The following is a 16,195-nucleotide window of genomic DNA, read 5'->3' as shown; positions in this document are numbered from 1 at the left end:
TCAAAAACAAGCAAATCCTTAGCCCACAACTCTAGAGTATACCACAAAGGAATGTTAAATGAAGAGTTTATAAAAAGATATTTGATGATTATAGGGTCATAATCATTGTAGTAATTTTGTTTTTAAATGTAGCTATAATGCCATTAAACGGGTCAATATCATTATTGCTATGTAAGATATTAAGCCACAAGCAAGCCAAATATAAAGGTGCTAAGTAAGTAGGACTATTTCTAGGTGTATGGAGGTGCATCAATTTTATAGTTCCATAGTATAAATACAAAAAGCTGGCTACTTAGAATAGCATAATGCCTCAGAGAAAAAGGTATTAAATCTTTGTAAAATTTTATTTCGCTTATGGCCATACCTCCTCTGAGGGTATATTCCATTAACTTTGAAGCATAGATATTTCAAAAACCTGTGCTGCATATACTCCAGTGTGTCTATATAGACATTTTATTTAAAGAACCACACCATTGCTGCTTAGAATAATTTAGACTTACTATTTTTGATTATATTATTTGTTGACCTGAATATCATAGCAAGAGTTTTTAAGGAGGATTTAATAACTTCATTAATATGTTTGATATGAAGTATGAGTTAGTTATCAATTATAATCCCTAGACCCCTTATAAAGAAGGCATGTTCTAGGGGAATATTACCAACCCCATAATTGTACTTTATTTAATTCCGAATATTTGAGATTGACATACACTTGCATGTATTATTCAGAGGTAGTTTATGTATTTTACATTGGTGTGCTAAAGGACCAATGTCTCTTTACAATAAAACACAATCTTTATTAGTTGCGACAATGCAAAATATTTGTAAGTGACTTGCAAATAATGACACTCAGATATAACAGTACTAGCGATGTCACAGACATATATAGAAAATATCAATGGGGTGATATTCCTTCTTTATCCACCATCCAGTGCTTGATAACAATTAGACTTAAAGCAGTTGAATTCAACAAACTGGGAATAATCTTTTAGAGAGGAGACAAAGAGTTGTATAAAGCCCTGATAGAAATCCATAAATATAATTTTTTTTAATATATACCACTGAACTTAGGATATAAATCTGCAAGGACATAATATTTTTTTCCTTAATTGAATCAAGGCTAATGTATGAAATATGCTTTTGAGGATTTTGTAGCCAGTATCTTATGGAGTCTCTTCATTGTCCAGAAGACAGCAATTAGGTACATCTGTGGAGTGAGATACCATTGTAGACCTTCATGTAAACAGGAGAAAACCTTTATACTGTAGGCTTTATTTTGTACATTTCTTTTAGCAAAAATTCATATGCTATATAATGTGTATCTACTAGATTTGCCTTATCTACAGAAAAGCTAGAAATATTATTTAAATTTTATTTAATAGATTTATTTAGTCCTTATCTTATCTTCAGGGCTATTTCTGTTTAAAAAGTAATTTATGCCCAATGATATAATAAATAAACATTATGAAGCCACTCATTGGAACAAAAAAAAGTACAAATTGTACAGTAGTACACACACAGTGGTAACTGCAAAGTACTGCAACCTGTATACCTACTTTACAAGTTATATTCGAGGACCTCAACCTGGTATGATTTCTCTCGGCACACTAAGGATGCTAATCTTTAATTGTTTAGATTAAGATTAAAATAATAGACCTTGTTTTTAACTATCGAAAATTGCCATTACGAGGAAATTAATTTATTGGATTTTGCTCTTTTTGTGATTCTTGAATTTTTGTGTATTATAGCAATTGTTAAAATGCAGTACAGTTAGAAAAACTTTGTAATTATTGATCTCTCTGGAATGTGGTTTTCTACATTATTAGTTTATAATAAGATTTCATAGAATATCTATTTACCTGAATAGTGTGACTGTTTTCAGACTGTAAAATAATACTATAAAATATGGTGGTACATTTGATGGACCCTCTAAAATCAAACCTTAGAACTTCCCTATGATAAGAGACTTTAAGGCTAGCGAAATCTTACCTGATTAACAAGTTATGCAGGATACCGAACACAATTCAGCAAACACTAATTAATAATAAACGAATTGGGTTTTATTCAAAAACCATAAAAAAAAATACAAAACTCAGGGATGATTGGATAACACCACAATATTAAAATCATATGACGCAATTGACGTATATGTGAAGTTTACAATTTAGGGCATATGGGAACAAAATGACGCAACCAACCACCTTAGGCCGCCTACTCATTATTCAGACAAGCGGACGTAATTTGGGTGGCCGTTACGCAAGCATGCCGACCGTTTTAATTCTTTAGGCAAATCTAAGCTCTACTGGATGGAAGAACTCTTAACGCGAATATTAAAGAAACCGTAATAGTTGCTTAATATCCTAAAAAATTTAAATGAAATCTGAGAATTAAAAAAAACGTTTTGTATAATAAATTTTATTATATTTAGACCTATACAAAAATAACGTTTTAATTTTATATTTTTATATTTATTATCTATAGAAACTTACTAATTAATAGATTCTATATTAAAATTATGATGTAAAATCTCTTCTATTTAAGCTTTTGAGTAATATTTGGTAGCCATATATACAGGGTCTTGCATTATTATTTTAAAATACAGAGGTTCCTTACTTATTTTGAATCTTGTGTATCCAGATCCGAAAAAGGTTCGTTTTATGGATACACAGGATATTAAAGTTTAAAGTTCTTTACACTTTTGAGGCAGCATAATTGAAAGCAAAAAAACAAGGTTTATTCTCAGGTTAAAAAAATGTCCTGGTTAAACTTGTTTCAAGCCTAAATTTCGTTTTTAAATATTTAGATAAAAAATAATTTATTTTATTATTCAAGGCTCTTCATAACTTCTGCTCTTCAGCTCTGCATAACTACAAAATATATATTTTATTATTATTGATTTTATTATTCAATAGTACCAAGGGCTTCTTAATTGGTCTGGTACAAAATAAGTTATAACAGTTGTTCAAAACGTCTATCCTCAACAGCAACATAGGCCCTATCCTAGGATACATTGACACATATGTAGATTGGCAAACTCGTTGAACTATTTCGCGTGTGAGCGTAATTATTTCACAGGTTCCAAAGTTTCCAGTTCACAAGAGATGTTTGCCTATTTTTTATTTCATCCAAAAGGTGGCGTAAATTTACTCTTATCCAAAACTGAAACATGTAGTACGTACGTTATGCTTACGTTTAAAGCACTCTTTTTAGTACTTTTTTCTCAATTTTATGATGCACATTTTCTTCTACTTGTTTTGATTTAAGTTGCTAGTATGCAGAATCGAACAGTATCACTAGTCTGTTTTTAAAACTTTTTTAAAACAAATTTAACAAGGCGTCGATAGAGACGGGCAAACACCTTATGATGCGGGATAACGTGACCAGAATATTTGTCTTCTTAAAGACGCCTGGCTGCTAATGAATTTCGTTGCCCAAGCTATAAACAAAATGCTTATTGCATATATCACAATACGAAAGTAAATACTACCAAAAATAAGTAGACGAGGAAGATCTTTTTCTATTTATTCCTACTGTCTTCTGGAATGTGCAGCGAAAATGTTTTTACAAAATTTATTGTAAAATTCCATTTGCATTCATTCTTTTATTTCTTAAAGAAGAAAGCAGTTTTGCCATTTGAAATTTAACAAATTGATTATTTTTAATCCAACCACTTTAAAAACACTCGCTTGTACCAAACTTCAGGACTCCTCCAAAAGACTTTTTTTACGTAAGAATATTATTTTTGCTTAAAGATCTAATTCAAGTTCATAAAAAAGTTATGCCCCAGTTGACATTAAATTCGAATTTCGTGTCAAAAAACCTCCAAATATTAGTTTTAAAAATTATTTGGAAAAGACGAAAAACAAACTTCAAACAGTCTTTATATACGAAACGAAGCATTTTCGAAGGCATTTTTTTATTCCAAGTTTTGAAGAACAAATATAAAAGACCAGCAGGTTTTCATACCATATTATTACCATATACCCCTACATCCTTTAGTAAGGTACAAAGTCAGATGCTACCAAGCATCTGACTTTTGCACCTTGCTTCCTGTTACCATAAATTTAATTTGCTAGGGGTGTTAATGTTTGTATATGGTATTATATGCGTTCGTATGCTGTCTTAATCTGTTAATTAGAACATGGCCTTGTACTTGTAAGTAAATCTAGTTTACTATTCCCAATTTGTGTTATAGGTATCTAATGTTTGATTAAATATACTTATTTGATAATGGTTGATAATATATATTGGCTTAAGCTAAAATAGTTAATTGAATAAAACAATTGAACAATTTGCCAATTTATCTAAAACAACGAAACACGCGAACGAAATAAACTATAGTTGTATAAAATAAAAATTGTTTACAATTTTTTTGTAAGTAGCGCATTTTAAAATTTTCTTTCATTTTATAAATTGTTTAGCATTTTTATTATTTTATAAAAAATTAAAAAAAATTTTGAAATTTTTTATTAATTTTGCAAAAATATAACTGAAACATTCCCATAATATATATTCAAATAATCTTGATGGGACTAATCTTGTGAATTATCCCAGGAGTGTCTACTGCTATTAGGGTTTGATATTTAGACAATGTAAATTAGATATAACTTATATTTAACCATTTTTTTTTTGAAAAAAGATTTTTGAGTTTACTTGTTATACTTGAAGTATAGCAATATCCTATAAAGAAAAGCGTTGAAATAAAAGTTGTAAAAACAAAAAAAATAATTCAAGAAAGTTGTGAAATAGTTTGCTGATTTGCTCACTTCTACCTTCCCTATCGGTAAGAAACCTTGTTCCAAACATATTTCAATCTTTTCGTAGTACCTTGGGCGTCATGCCAAATTTTATACAATAAAATAACGTTAATCCGCAGACAGTGTTGCAGATCAACGACCCGAGTAAAACCGACAACAAAGCGATCGGTCGGACTGTGTTAATGTAAGCGGGTCTATAAAAAGGATTTTATCTTTAGGTGAAACGGCCAAGTAACGTTATGTGTCTTTTAAGCGAGATATTCAGCTTTTACGACTTTCTAGAGATAGGCAGCTTTAATGCGCACATTATCCGCATGAGTACGATATCACGCTGTTCATGTATAAAATATACAATTCGAATTCGTATTTTTCAATTTTCACTCAGGTTTTGTAGGTTAATCTCTTTTTACATTTATTTGGTATTTGGTCATTAAAGTTGAAACAAAATAAAAAAAATATTCGCCAACAAAGAGATGTAAATCGTCGAAAGCGACGTTCTTCTACGGTACGCTAGTCGCTGGACGCACAGACGGTAAAATTATACTCTTTCTTGTCGTATGCCCACCAAAGCGCGTCGCAATTTTCTTTTTTAGCACACTAATGTCACAAAGAAATCTTAAATTATCAGTTTTAGGTTTAAGAACCAGCATTCCATGACTGTTACAACAGCATAGTACTATATAAAGAAAACTGCTTGTTCATTTTTAATATGCACCGCAATATAGTTACTGATTCTATGTAATATAAGCATTTTGTTTATGCTTTCAAGAAAGCATTATGTAATTAAATTAAACTTATAGTTAGTTTACAAGATGAGAATGATGGAAACTTTAGGACTAAATCGTTTGATGAAGGTCTATTGCGGAGGAAGATGTTGTTGCTGTAGGAGTAATTTTTTTAGTAAAAAATATTTCACGGTTTTTTACAATTGCATGTTAATTCTATGCGGGCAAAAAACTGTTTCATGCACGTTTTTTCTCAAATTACAGAACGACCTAGTACCAATTGTATACCCCTTGTAGGTCTAAGAATTCTATCCTAAAAGCTTTTTTAGGGCTAATTTTAAATGGTCTGTGTAAAGAATTTGTGGATCAGATGTAAAAAACATTCAGGGCGTTCTTTTCTACGACTAATTTTCAAAATCGTTACCTACAATATATTTAATAGCGCTCGCCCAAACGTTTGTAACAAAAAACACGTTTTAGCACCGTTTATTGATTTACGACTAATTTTCTGTCTAAGTGTCTGCCTAATACGTTTTTATATAGATTTTTTATTATTCAAAATGTTTATTTACGACGAATTTTTTTTATCGCCTGATGTGTAAAACGTTTTATTAAGTACTCTCAACAATAAACGATAGTAATTTAACGGTTTTTTTTATTAAAGTTTTTTGTCATTGGGCCTAATATGCACCTGGGTTATAAATCGTTAGCTTAAAATGTCCAAAGATTCCCAATTTTAATCAGTGAGACTCGGGTCGACAAGAGACTTAGCATTCCACTGCAGATAGTCTTAATTATAATTCCTAATAAATTTTTTTCTTAATTTTTTTGGACACACAATAAGTAAATATAATTTCTAATATAAATTGAACGTCACTTTCACAATTTAAAGAGAAGAAGCTGACAACAAATTAGAGTAACCATTATTAGAGACCTCTATTCTATGCTGGACTATTGTTAACACTGTTATGAGATATTCATTACACGAATTGGACAATTGCCGTCGACGGCATCAAAACAAAAATAATTGTTTCAATTGGCGCGTCAGTGTGCCAAAGGTTGTTACTAAAAATGCAACCTCATAAATCATGCTCGGTCCAATTTTTCTATTAGGACATAGTCATAGGGGATAATCTAATAAGATGATAATGTTTTATTGCATTTGATGAGGCTTTTGGGGTTTATTCGACTAGAAAGCCAATTGGAAAATTAAAGGTATAATATATATATTATATTATCTAATGCCCAAGATGGCGACCTATAAAAAATATCCTAATGGATATTGTAGATAGAACAAACAGCAATTTCCTGATGTTTGTACACCGGTTTGCGTCGTATCGTCTGATCGGGCCAAGGCAAACAAATTAATAATACAGAAAAATACCGTTCATTTGAATAATTAAACAATACATCGAGGAGCTGTAGTGCGGTTACTCGCTACCAGGATGTTGTTTGTTCTTAACAAAAAAGTGGATATTCCAGTTTTTTTATTGATTGTTAGCTGACGATTATGTTATGAAACGGTTATCATCTATTCTTCATGATTATCATTAGCTTTGTAATATAATAGAAATTGCTTATCATCTTTCGTCTAATTATCTAACGTTGCATGTCACAGACTTTAACCAAACGTTTTTCTATAAGTATAATAATAAATATTGCATAATCTAACTATTTGACCTTTATGAGTACATCTCTGAAACTAATATCGAGCACGTACATAGGTGATACAAAATAAGCATTTTCACGTTTCAGAATGACTAAGTAATTTATGAATGATTATTAGTATTTAATTTAGTATTTAAAATGTCGTTAAGGTCTGAAACATCTGTTTATATGTACTACGTTATTCCTAATAACGTAAAGACGTGTCAGAAATGTAATTCCTGACAAATAAGACCAATATGGTTTTTGTTTACTGTTTTTATAATGGTAATTCTAAGCTACTGTGGACATCGGAGAAATCCGGACAAAAACGTATTTACCAGAGTTTTTACAAACTTTGCGAGACCGGAACTTTGCCTAGTACTAACATAACATTTGAACGAGTCACTCCACAAGTTTTAGAAGATATTCTGAATTTGGTAGAAGATGATGCACACGAAGAATTGCTACTCAATTGGCCATTCCACAAAAAAGGGTAATCAATCACTCTATGAGAAAGGCCTATGTCCATGTACAGCGTGTACAGCAACCTCGCAGATTAAGTCAGGCAATTGCAATTTCGTGGTTGTAATATAAATTAATTAAATAATAATCGTCCTGTTGAATCGTGTACACTTTTTACCGATAATAAAACAGTCAACCGTGGTGACATCAAAATATACAACTCTCATGTATGGTCAGACAAAAATCCACACGCAACAGTCGAAACAAATTTTCAGCACAAATTTTCGGTAAACGTGTTGTGTGGTATGGTTGATAGTTTATTTAATTCGCCCACACATTGTAGAAAATCGCCTCACAGGACAGAACTACTTACTTTTTTTTGCGAAATGAATTCAAAGCATTATTAGAGGAAGTTCCTCTTAACATCAGAATGTTAAGAGAAAAGTCCAACCTATATTTGTACGAAGAGTTTCCAAGACAATGGATTGGTCGGTGGTCCTATTAGATGGCCTGTAAGATCTTCAGACCTCACAACATCGGACTAATGTTTATTAATGGTTTAAAAATGAGGTGTAGGTACAAAGTGAAAGTCGACACTCGTGAGATATTAATTCGATGCATTAGAAATGATGCATTAGAAGTGTTTGTCAAAGAAAGACTTGAATTACTTAGAAAAGCAACAAGGGCCCTTCGCAAACGAACGTTAATGGCGGTATTTTTTAACATTTGTTTAAAATGCGCTATAATTAAAATCATGTTAATTTAGGACATTTTGTTTGTTTGTGATTACGCTTCAGCTCCTCCTGACTTACCCTGTTTATTAGAGAGAAAGATTATATCGCAGTTTGGAAGCAAATAATTATAGGCAAATAAAATGCAGATGACTTTCATACAAATTTGAGAAAAAATGGTAACGTTTTCTCTTTTACTACTTATTTATTTAGTGATCATTAACAATCCAAAAAACTCAAATTGGATACCTTGTGATCAAGGCTTTCAAGGAGGAATGTATTTAATGGTTAAAATAAATTAGATCTAATATTGCAGAAATAAGCTTCACCTTTCTTCAAAATATAAAAATATTGAGACTTTCATAAGAACCGAACAAAAACAGCAACGAACATGACAAGTTTTCTCTTTTACTACTTATTTATTTAAGGTTCATTAAAAATCCATGACTGTCTGTGTTAAAATAAGAAAAACTTAACATGGACCTCATCCAAGTTTCCCAGGATAAATCCGGCAACGTGGACGAAAAGTTTACAACCACCCGGGAACCGGGTCGGCTGAAACTTATTCCATAGAAAACTTTCGTTTCCCTTTTGGGTCTCCTCCCCCTCCCAGCCGAAGGTCCGTGTGTTGTGTCGTTCCTCGCCCTCTCTTCCTCCTCTACCTCCCGTTTATTCTGGAGTAAAACGCGTGGGAGGGTGTTGCAAAACAGAGATCGCCGGGACCAGCGAGGTATGTGCCGATGGTGGGGAGCGGATGAGTTTTTCCAACACCGCGTTGCCGCATCTATATATTTCGCCATGTTGTCATTTAAGTTTTAATCTTTGTTGAAGTTATATAAAACACTATTATATATGGAGGATCCAGATCTTAACCAAGACATTTTAACCACGTGGTCTATGTCCTAGCCCTAGTTTGTCATATAAACATATCGACGTCTAATTGATTTAGCAGCTAAATTTTGATTTCTTAATTTTGAATGAGGCCAGTAAGTACTTACCTTGAGTTTACAGGAGTTGTATATACGATTTCCTTGAAAAACTCCCATATGAAGAAGTCTAAAGACATTATGTCGAGGCTCCTTGGAGGCCATTACGTTCGATACATCTATCCGAAAAATTGTTACTCAACCAGCATTTCTATTAAAGTGAGCTGGACAACCGTCAAGTTGAAATCAAGCTGCTAATCTTGATTCTAGTGGCATATTTTCCATGTTGGCATGATCTACCAGTAAAAATTGTGAAACATTTTACCTTTTACTTGTTCTGGTATGAAATAAAGTCCAAATAAGTAATTAGTTCATAACATGGTTTTTAAAAACTCTCTATTCTGCTCAGTTGAACGATGAATCCATTGGCAAAAAAAATAACATCGCTGTTCATCATCTTCTCTCAAATCTTGGACGGATTGCAAATGGTAAGCATATGTTGACGGTAATTTTTAAAACTTAAAGAATTCTTGACTTACAAGAACGAAACGTGTAAGCTGCTATTCGACTGCTTAGTGGATTTCTTTTAAATTTTCGAAGAATCCTGTTACTAATTCTTTATTGCTGATTATTAAATCTATGTTGCCGTTCATCAGGTCCACTACTAAGTCTATTATTTCTAAATCGTTGGTGCATGTTGACAAACACAGAGCGATGCGAATGGCGTCTTCTCAGAAATTTTTTTCTATATACACCTTTACTGCTTCCGCCGAGTTTCCACTCCCACTCCTTGTTCCTGACTCGTAAAGTAAAAAGGGATTTAGTTGTTAAAGAGAAACTAAGGAAAATTAAGTTTTATTACCACGCGTACACGTGTCACTGTGACAAACTTAATTATTAAATAATAAACAAGACTAAATTATTAATAATATTCGAAGCCGACAACAGTTTTCCTCATGGCGCACTTTGCTACACAATAAGGAAATTATAGTTTTTTATGATTATGCTTAGTAATATATTGGAAGTAGAAATTGGAAACCACAACTTTCAATTCCCTTTTTTAATTAAATTATTCTATCCTAAAAATGTAGTTGCGTGTGTTTTAATGTTATGTAGAAAATGTCGACTAAACCGTGATAAAGTTTTTTATTTTGCTATATTAGATTTTAGCGATTTCTTTATGCATGAGAAGTAGTGCCTCGTACTGAAAAAAATACAAATTTGCTCAAAACTAGATGAGGATTTCAAGAGTAACTTTTTATTTTTACAAAAACTAGTGGCGCATCATTTTTTGTCTTAAAAATATTGATGCCTCTGGTAGAATTTAAAAAAATATTTTTATGCATAAAGTGCTACTTGATGCTTAAAAGCTATGTCCCAAATTTTATAGAAATATTTGAGGTAGGTAGTGTAAAACTTTTTTTTTCTTATAATTTTAAGACCCTGTATCTCGCAGAGGAATAATTTCTCGACATATGTCAATATGACAAACTAGGGCTTATTTTTGACTTAGAATAAGTGCTTTGTATTTCTTAATTAAGTTCTGGACCATTATAACGTAATTTATTTGTGGCATATTATTAATTATTCTAAGAAAGGTCAAGTTATATATAAACAAAGTAAAAGGCAAAAGGCAGGTGCTCTAGACGGTGATTGATCATTGTTATAAAAGCAGGTTAGGCAGCATTAAACCACTTATGCTTCATGAAATATGCAATCGGGCTTTTAAAAATCTCGTGATGAACATAATATAGGTTGTTGCAATTCGTGCAGTATGTAGAATGTTTCCCTGTTTATTTACTCTTAAGTTTTGCCAGTTACCAGATCTTCTAACTTGTAATATTCTGTATAATCATTTTTACAGGATAATATACTCTGTATTTTTAATAAATGGAGTTTCTTGGAAAAATAACACTCACCACTACTTCAACAACGCAAAAACTGTGGTAAAGAAAAAATCGTACTGGAATTTCTTCACATTTCACTACTGTAACTTTAAGAGGCCAAAGATTCATATACCTTCACGCTTTTTATTCTTTAATTATAGGAAATATGCCTACTAATAGAATGATTACTTTTCCTTTTGAATTAATTAAGACAAAGCCATTCTTCTGTTACTTTGTCCACTTCCTATAATTTATTAGGTATTCCAAGTCCTGGAAAACATGTTAAAAACAGCAGAACACAGCACAAATCAAAAAAAGTCGTACAACTTATTCATCAGGGATTCTTTTAAAATTTTTGAGAAAATAAGGGAGAATTTTTGAAAAAATACGCTGAATCTTTGGCTGATGAGCAATAAAGAAATAGCGGTCGTATTTAATTGAGAATAAATAAATGAAAATAAAAAAGGTATTTATTAAGTGTTGATTGAATGTCCATAAAATATCCATTAACTACTATACTGGCCACAACAATTTAATTCCAAGTTTCGTGTTTGACTCCCACGATAGCTTTTTTCGGTAATTGTAAAACATTTTTGAATTGGGAAAGTATCCATTGAATTATAACACTCAACTCACCCATAGCGGCGATGCGGCTCCTTACTTACTCGGCTGACCATGATCCCGGAAGATTCGCTCACCTTCCACGCATCTACAGAAACGTCATGCAGTGTGCCACTTACCTCATTCCGGATGACGGAGAACAGCTGATTTTATTGGTTTTCAATATAGATTCAGTAGTTTGAGTTAAGGATTTTTTTTTTAATTTTTGGTCGTATTGAATAGAACTTAAAATGTCTTAGTCAGTTATTCATACTTTTAAGCACGTTGAAGCAAATAAAAGACGATTATTCATAAGAAGCACTAAAACTATGGCTTTTATAGCAGTACATCAGGATTTTAAAATCTATATGATTCATGTTTATTTCGTTTTAGATTTCTTCAATGCAAGGAAATATAAATATTATTTACAGAAAACTTAATTTATAATAGCTGTTTTATCTCCATTAGCTGCAGCTCCTGTGGACTTAATGGAATTATCTTTCAACACGTTTTAATAACTTTTTCTATTGTACTATCACGATTTTCTTATACGACTTTAAGAGCAAATAAGAACTGACCATATTTAATAATATGAGTTAGTATAATTTTACATCAAATAGCACATAGAAGGCAGAAGAATCTTATATTTAATTTTAAAGTTACAACTAAATAATGGTTCTAGGACCAAAGACCTTTTTTGTTGGGATTTTTTTTTTTTTACCTTTTTTTGTGAATTTGGGACACTTGTACCTATTTACGGAATAGAAGAGTTTATTTTTGTACGTTAATTATGGCAAGCTTACAAAATATATTAAAAAAAAAACACATTACTTGGATGACAAACTTGAAATATGAAAAAACATAAATTAATAATCGTTAATGATCAATTCGCATTTCCGTATTTGCAACAGTTATGAAATGCACCCGATGATTACCTCCATTGTTTTCATTTGTAAAATTTCCCTGACGGTTAATCGTCGTTTTATTCTTAAATGCTGTTCTCGACAACGCGTACATAGTTCGTTTAACATTTAAACGTATAAAAAATAAATGCATTTTTATACTTTTCTTTGTCATATCGCAGTTGTACCAGGCGACCTGACTCGACCGATATCGTAAATGACTTGTTGTCTCCCTTAGCAGACGCAAACAACAATTTCCTTGAAAATTGCAAATAAAGCATTTCTCCCTGTACCGTTATCTAAAAATGTGTCACGTTAATAAATTCACATCGCTTATTCAAACCATTCGAGTGTCTTTATGAGAAAACATAAAATATGTCTGTCTTTTAATTTACGGTCATGGTTGGTTCGATTCAGATAATATTTCTTGCAGTCATGATTTAACAACTAGGAAAAATGGATTTTGTTCTTTGTTCTACAATATTATTAGTATAATGTGATTAAAAATTAGATAAACTATACGTGCAATGACTTGGCGAGAATTGCATTGTGCTTATCATAATATAATGGTTGGGTAGGTGTCAAAGAGGACAAGTTCTTATAGCCTTGGAGACGACTGACATGAAAAGATATTTTTAATATTCTTGCGTTTCTCGGTTTTAGATCCCAGATGGTTCACAAAACTCATTTAAATGCAAACCTCAGATATTACCATCAACCCGAAATCTTTATGACATTAATAAAGATTATTTTAGGCGTTCATTATTATGCTTTTCCAGTCCCCCCGAATATTTCTACTTTAAAAGATGAGCTTTCTTTTAATAACGATAAATTTTAATTACATAGGACGGGTTTTTTTCCAACAGCTCTCATTTCCATGGTCTTCGTCTCGTCCTTCAATTAACATAATTAGTGCCTTTGTTTGTCAATTAGGATGGGAGAACACGGTCTTCTTTCTTGTCTGTACGTCTTGAACTCTAATTTATAGGTACTTGCCTGGGCGCTTTAATTTAATCAAAAAAATATGTGAAACAAGTGGAAGCCTTGTTGCTAGATAGTTCAATTAATGTCTCATATAGCAGATAGAGAATTATCAGTTGTCACATCAGATATTTTAGTGTAAGGGCTAATAAGATGTATTTAATCGATAGCATACAAAATATCAATTATAGCTATCGGAAAATGTTCACACTTGATATATTATTCCAGCTAACATACAATAACATAAAAGTTGAAGGTATAGATTTTTCTTACAAAATATTATATGTATCCATTAAATATCTACTATCTAATATTGCAATATCCACGATGACCATAATTCCAGTTTGCTTAATTTTTTTTGAAGTATATCAGTCATTTTTTTATTCTTCTTGATCGACCTATCCTTTTTATGCAGTTTAAGTCTTTTTAACTCCTCAAGACGGAAATATAATTATTTTCTGTTTCTTTTGGGCAGTCAAACATGTTGCTCTATCTCTTTGCTGTTAGCTGATAGGACTTATCCAGTCAGAAGTATCTTTATAAATTATGGAAACCAATTTTTTGCAAAATAATTTTTTTCTATTTCAAAATGACTCGGAGGTCCTAGGAGAAGAGTATACCAGATGGATATCACTTTATAGCAACTTTATATTCATTAGAAATCTAGACAAGGTCTATATACATTTCTCATTTACTATGATATTTCCGGTGGCTGAAGTCTTTTTTGAGTCTTCAAATAAGAATTTTTAAGATTTTTCGCACAAGACGTAATAAAATATTCATATTGGTATAAGTTGTCCATACTGGATATGATAGTGTAATTGTAGACAGCTGAAGTCATTTTTAGATCTAAGTTCTTTAATATTGTTTGTGGTTTCAAATAGGACTTCAAATACCTTGAAGAATTTAAAGAAGAAAATCAACTAACTAAACGTATCAGTTTCTTTCTCCTTCTTTTCATATCTTTTACACATTAATACCGAGTCAAAGTAATTTTTTTTTAAATAATTTAGAGGTCTCCATAATATGTTATCCAAGATTTTGTCATTGGTAGGACTCATATCCAAGAGATATCCGGTAAAAACTTAATATCTATCTAAATATCCATTCAATATAATATTCCTCTATGGATTTGCACGGAGTTGATTTGTTCTACCTAAGCGAAATAAATTACAAGTTCAAAACCACAAATCTTCATTCTATTATGTTCCTTCAGATGGCTGACCCTTCTCGACCCAGTTTGCCACACTGAACTTCAATGCAAAACATAAATTCATAAAAAATCCAGTGTTGTGTTTACCCAATGTTGTTGTAACGTTATGTTTCTTTATTAAAATTTAAACAGCAGGTGTTTTGCCCTAGCTTGTATACCAATACGAAGACGCCAACGGTCTTATATAGTTAATTCCCGACTTCCTGAGCGACCCGTTTCTAATTTAAAAACCTCTTATTAAAATATCGACTGTCTACTTGCTTGTGTTTACCACTTTGCCACTATACGAAAACCGGCAGCGCACATCCTGTTTTCGAAACCTGTTCTTCCTTGGGTTCGGTTTTTAAATAAGGCATCTAATTCCCAGTCTGTATAGCGGAATGTTTTTTTTTGATGAAGAATTTTATGTGTGAGAAGGGCTGATGACAGGAGACCGGTCAATATAATAAAGGTTAAGTTGTGTATAATTCCTTCGACCAATGATAATAGGGTTTTGTTTCAAAAAGTTAAAAACTCGTCAGATGGACATGGTGTGAAAGAAGTAATTTAAGGCACAAAATGATCAGCTACGGATCATTGGAATATATTAGGTTTTGATGTAACCATCTCTTTCTATTTTCTAGATAGAGAAAATGCATTGAATATAAAATTATTAGGCTGTAACTTCAGATAACTTTAAGAAATAGTAAATTTTTTTTTAACTGACCTTTAATCTAAACTAAAATAATGATTTTACTGCCTGGAAGTATAGAACATTTATGCCAGTTATCTTAAAAAAACAGAAAACTATATAATCATATATAAAACTATATAATCATAAAACTCAGTCAGCTGCTTAAAAACTAGTTTAACGTTAATAAACTAGCACTAGTTTATTTGTAACGAATTTAAACAAAGAAAATGTTAGAAGCTAAACAGTGCAGTTTTGATGAATTAAGCCAAACAAAATGTTAAGAAGTGTGTCAGACTCTTTTTCAGATTTATCATTTTTTATATTACTTATGGTAGTAGCTCGTTTAAGGATAATAAATTCCTGTTACCATATATGTTGGTATTTTTGTATTATTATATTAAATACTTATATTTATCTTTAATATGTTTTTATATTAAAGATAAATATGGTTCAAGGAGTAAATAGTAGTAGGAAGATCTACAAACAGATATAGTTTTAATGCTTAATCAATGAAATCGTCCAAATGCCAAAGTTTCTCTAAGGACTCATGCATTTTAATATAACGTTTATTCATCCTGTACTGGTGAATTTATGATAGTGAAATATGAAGATTTGTATTTAGAGCTAGGGACCATGCTTAATTATGTCACATACATTTTATAATTTTTGTCAGGTAGCACAGTGATTTATGG

The 16,195-nt window shown here is 31.5% G+C and overlaps 1 protein-coding gene and 1 long non-coding RNA gene across 5 annotated transcripts in view; one reads left to right on the top strand and one right to left on the bottom strand.

Annotated features, from left to right (window-relative positions):
• The window catches only part of LOC126737317 (uncharacterized), a 36,771-nt gene extending 34,566 nt beyond the window's left edge, over nucleotides 1–2,205 (bottom strand). The window contains exon 1 of one of the 2 annotated variants that reach the window (XR_007660991.1): nucleotides 1,990–2,205. This is a non-coding gene — a long non-coding RNA (uncharacterized LOC126737317). The remainder of the gene's footprint in view (nucleotides 1–1,989) is intronic. The other variant, XR_007660990.1, reaches the window with a different exon arrangement.
• LOC126737312 (protein split ends) overlaps nucleotides 1–16,195 on the top strand; it is a 137,378-nt gene that overhangs the window by 8,899 nt on the left and 112,284 nt on the right. The gene's annotated exons all lie outside the window — the stretch shown is intronic.

Source organism: Anthonomus grandis, chromosome 6 (genome assembly GCF_022605725.1).
Source record: "Anthonomus grandis grandis chromosome 6, icAntGran1.3, whole genome shotgun sequence".
NCBI lineage: Eukaryota > Metazoa > Arthropoda > Insecta > Coleoptera > Curculionidae > Anthonomus > Anthonomus grandis.
This window is presented reverse-complemented; position numbering and strand designations above follow the sequence as displayed.